Consider the following 5,771-nt stretch of genomic DNA (forward strand, 5'->3'; position numbering starts at 1 on the left):
TCACACCTGTAGCTATCACACCTGTAGCTATCACACCTGTAGCTATCACACCTGTAGTTATCACACCTGTAACTATCACACCTGTAGTTATCACACCTGTAGTTATCACACCTGTAGCTATCACACCTGTAGCTATCACACCTGTAACTATCACACCTGTAGCTATCACACCTGTAGTTATCACACCTGTAGCTATCACACCTGTAGTTATCACACATGTAGCTATCACACCTGTAGTTATCACACATGTAGCTATCACACCTGCTATCACACCTGTAGCTATCACACCTGTAGTTATCACACATGTAGCTATCACACCTGTAGCTATCACACCTGTAGTTATCACACATGTAGCTATCACACCTGTAGTTATCACACCTGTAGCTATCACACCTGTAACTATCACACCTGTAGCTATCACACCTGTAGCTATCACACCTGTAGCTATCACACCTGTAGTTATCACACCTGTAGCTATCACACCTGTAGTTATCACACCTGTAACTATCACACCTGTAGCTATCACACCTGTAGTTATCACACCTGTAGTTATCACACCTGTAGTTATCACACCTGTAGTTATCACACCTGTAGCTATCACACCTGTAGTTATCACACCTGTAGCTATCACACCTGTAGTTATCACACCTGTAGCTATCACACCTGTAGTTATCACACCTGTAGTTATCACACCTGTAGCTCTCCAGTACCTTCATAGTCTTTCACACCATACTACCCCCTATATAGAGAATGCTATGAAAAGCAGTGACATTAGTCCTCCACTACAGCATCACCATCACTCTATTCTCTATTGGATCCCGTTGTTACCATGGTAACAGCTCTTCCTCCCAGGCTCCACTGGAAACAGTGACATTATTAACCTATAGATATAATACAATGCAGCACAAATACAGAATAATGAAAACACACATGTGCAAACAATCCATGGAAAACAAAATGTTTATGTTGGTCTGAGTACCAAGGTTCATTTCAACCAAGGTCAGATGACTTTGAGAAAGGCACTGAACCCCATCTGCTGCTGTGTTGTACTGGTCAGCTCCCAGTAGAAACCAGTACAGACTGTGTTGTACTGGTCAGCTCCCAGTAGAAACCAGTACAGACTGTGTTGTACTGGTCAGCTCCCAAGTTTAGCTCTATGAAGACAAAAACAGTGATAGTAAAATATTTGAGATAAAAATGGGAAATGAGAGAAAACAAAACAGAAGAAAAGTGGAATGAAGGGCATTCTGATGATGTCAGACCTGTTGTGTTCTCTCTCTCGCTCTCTCTCTCACACACACACACACACACACACTTCTAATCTGCTCTGTGCCAGTATCAATCAGGATAAAGCCTGGCACCCGTGGGTCCATTAACACAATGGGCAGGCGGGGCTGAAGCCAGGGCCATCAATCATTGGCTGATGACGTCTGCATCATCGTCTGTTTTGTGTCAGGTCAGAAAAGCAGCATGTGCTTCCAGTATCACAGGTTTGAATATATTTGACCTGCTGGTAGAACATACTGTACTGACATACTGTACTGACGTACAGTACTGACGTACTGTACTGACGTACTGTACTGACGTACTGTACTGACAAACTGTACTGACGTACTGTACTGACGTACAGTACTGACGTACTGTACTGACAAACTGTACTGACGTACTGTACTGACGCACTGTACTGACGCACTGTACTGACGCACTGTACTGACGTACTGTACTGACGCACTGTACTGACGTACTGTACTGACAAACTGTACTGACGTACTGTACTGACGCACTGTACTGACATACTGTACTGACATACTGTACTGACATACAGTACTGACATACTGTACTGACAAACTGTACTGACGTACTGTACTGACAAACTGTACTGACGTACTGTACTGACGTACTGTACTGACAAACTGTACTGACGTACTGTACTGACAAACTGTACTGACGTACTGTACTGACAAACTGTACTGACAAACTGTACTGACAAACTGTACTGACGTACTGTACTGACAAACTGTACTGACGTACTGTACTGACGCACTGTACTGACATACTGTACTGCAGCATCATGAAGAGCCAACAGGCTGCAGGTTTCCAGCAGCTGACTCCACCGTTAGCTCCTCCCCTCTTCACTGTTAGCTCCTCCCCTTGAAGGTGTTAACAGTAAACACAACAGACCCAACACTGTCCAATCAGATTCCAGCACATTAGAAATCCAGCTGACCAGTCTGTGTTGTCGAGTACAAAACCAACTGATGTGGCGCTTTCTCTCTTCCTATATCTCCCTCCTTTTCTCTTGTTTGTTTGTTTGTTTGTTTGTTTCTTTCTTTCTTTCTTTCTTCCATTTCTTGTTATTGATGTGTTGTGTTGTTGAGTTGTAAACTGTCTTGTCATCTAGTTTCTGTTTCTCATCTGGAGTTTTTCGGTTTCTTTCAGCAAGCTGTTTTAGAAAATTCCTGTTGCTTTCTGTCTCACCCACACAGTCTGAGTTTCCTCTCTCCTATTTAACTTTTACCATCTGGATGAACTACTCAACTACAGCTAAACTACAGCTAAACTACAGCTAAACTACAACTAAACTACAGCTAAAATACAAGCAGCTAAACTACAGCTAAACTACAGGCAGCTAAACTACGACTAAACTACAGCTAAACTACAGCTAAGCTACAGCTAAAATACAGGAAGCTAAACTACAACTAAACTACAGCTAAGCTACAGCTAAAATACAGGAAGCTAAACTACAACTAAACTACAGCTAAGCTACAGCTAAAATACAGGCAGCTAAACTACAGCTAAACTACAGCTAAGCTACAGCTAAAATACAGGAAGCTAAACTACAACTAAACTACAGCTAAGCTACAGCTAAAATACAGGCAGCTAAACTACAACTAAACTACAGCTAAGCTACAGCTAAAATACAGGAAGCTAAACTACAACTAAACTACAGCTAAGCTACAGCTAAAATACAGGCAGCTAAACTACAACTAAACTACAGCTAAGCTACAGCTAAAATACAGGCAGCTAAACTACAGCTAACTGCAGCTAAACAACAACTAAACTAGGCTATAGCAAACTACAGCTAAAGTAAAGCTAAGCTAACCCTAAACTGCAACTAAACTACAGCAACAAAAACACCAAACAGGAAAAAATCCACCTCCACCCAACACAAGGTCACTGAGCTTCATCTGCTCTCTCTCTCTGATGTGTTTTTAATCACAGTTAATGTCTCTCTCTCCTCTCTGATCTAATGGAGATTAACGCCTCTGCTCTGCTAACACACACACACACACACACACACACACACACACACACAGGGATAGAAGGGAGAGCAGTAAAAGAGAGAGAGAGAGGGAGAGAGAGAGAGAGGGAGAGAGAGAGAGAGAGAGAGAGAGAGAGAGAATGTATCTGGAAGGTTTTAGTAGTACAGACACATTTAAAGCTGCTGTAGTCCTCCTCTCATCACTCTGTAACTTTGGCTCCTCCTCTTCCTGTCATGCACAACTCTACTTCCTGCCCCCCCCCCCCCCCACCCCCCATTCAATATAATTCAGCTTCATTGTTGCTGAAACTTCAAGATGGAGATCAACATGTTTTTAAATCAAATTAAATCCCATTCATCCATCCTCTCTCTCCCTGCTTCATTCTCTCTCTCTCTCTCTCTCTCTCTCTCTCTCCCAAACCTTCCGTCCTTATTTAATCCACCAGAAATGTCTGACTCTACTGTATTCTACTGTTCACACACACACACACACACACACACACACACACAGGGTTAGGGTGAGCAGAGTCAGGTTACCGAGCCAAACGACGACACCGTTTCCATGACAGCGGTTCATTAGCCGGAGCCCCGCCCACTTCGACCTGCTACTTCCTGCCATTCTTCTGCCACTTCCTCCAGGAAGCAGGAAGCATCTGGGTCGCCGTGACAACAATCAACCCCCAGCCTTTTACATTAGTGTGTGTGTGTGTGTGTGTGTGTGTGTGTGTGTGTGTGAAAGTCAACAATGGGCTCGTAATGGTTGAGGTTTCATTATTGTTGCTGGTGGGTGTGTATTCATTGTGTGTCTGTGTGTGTGTGTGTGTGTGTGTGTGTGTGTGTGTGAGACAGGGAGTTACATTTCCCTCATCACATAATGAATCACATTTCCACTGTTTGTTAAATATGAAGGTAAATATGTTGCAAAATGTGAGAGCTTGTAGACTTGATATGAGAACTTGAAGAACAAAAATGAATGTGAAGTCACAGAAAAAATATTCACAAATGTGTAGATTGATATTTACATAAATACAATGACAGCTGCAAACTTGTAATCCAACATTTACTCATATTTATTTATAAAAGAGCCCCCCCCCCTTACGGGACTTCACATTCATTTTTGTGTGAGACAGACAGGCAGAGCGAGAGACAGACAGGCAGAGCGAGAGACAGACAGGCAGAGTGTGAGACAGACAGGCAGAGTGTGAGACAGACAGGCAGAGTGAGAGACAGACAGGCAGAGTGAGAGACAGACAGGCAGAGTGTGAGACAGACAGGCAGAGCGAGAGACAGACAGACAGGCAGAGTGAGAGACAGACAGGCAGAGTGTGAGACAGACAGGCAGAGTGAGAGACAGACAGGCAGAGTGTGAGACAGACAGGCAGAGTGTGAGACAGACAGGCAGAGTGTGAGACAGACAGGCAGAGTGAGAGACAGACAGGCAGAGTGTGAGACAGACAGGCAGAGTGAGAGACAGACAGGCAGAGTGTGAGACAGACAGGCAGAGTGAGAGACAGACAGGCAGAGTGTGAGACAGACAGGCAGAGTGTGAGACAGACAGGCAGAGTGAGAGACAGACAGGCAGAGTGTGAGACAGACAGGCAGAGTGAGAGACAGACAGGCAGAGTGAGAGACAGACAGACAGGCAGAGTGTGAGACAGACAGGCAGAGTGTGAGACAGACAGGCAGAGTGTGAGACAGACAGGCAGAGTGTGAGACAGACAGGCAGAGTGAGAGACAGACAGACAGGCAGAGTGAGAGACAGACAGGCAGAGTGTGAGACAGACAGGCAGAGTGAGAGACAGACAGGCAGAGTGAGAGACAGACAGGCAGAGTGTGAGACAGACAGGCAGAGCGAGAGACAGACAGACAGGCAGAGTGTGAGACAGACAGGCAGAGTGAGAGACAGACAGGCAGAGTGAGAGACAGACAGACAGAGTGAGAGACAGACAGGCAGAGCGAGAGACAGACAGGCAGAGCGAGAGACAGACAGGCAGAGTGAGAGACAGACAGGCAGAGCGAGAGACAGACAGACAGAGTGAGAGACAGACAGGCAGAGTGAGAGACAGACAGGCAGAGTGAGAGACAGACAGGCAGAGTGAGAGACAGACAGGCAGAGTGTGAGACAGACAGGCAGAGTGTGAGACAGACAGGCAGAAAGAATAGAGAACTTCTCAGTATCAACAAAAAAATGTGTCTCCTGCTTGGAGAAAATGTTGAAACAGTAGAACTCTGTGCTCAGTATGTGATGTCATGATGATGTCATGGTGATGTCATGATGATGTCATGGTGATGTCATGATGATGTCATGGTGATGTCATGCCATAATCTAAGAAACACATCAACTCTGTAAACTCTTCTTTAACTTTGCTTTTTTTGTAATCATCACTGTTATTGTTGTTACTGTCCAGAAATATTCTATGTGATGAATCTATATATTTAATATGCAGTTTAATTCATTTTATTTTACTTTATTTCTATCTCATTTATGTTTGAATCTATGCTTTGGCAA

The sequence above is a fragment of the Centroberyx gerrardi genome, chromosome 17 (assembly GCF_048128805.1).
Source record: "Centroberyx gerrardi isolate f3 chromosome 17, fCenGer3.hap1.cur.20231027, whole genome shotgun sequence".
Classification (NCBI taxonomy): domain Eukaryota; kingdom Metazoa; phylum Chordata; class Actinopteri; order Beryciformes; family Berycidae; genus Centroberyx; species Centroberyx gerrardi.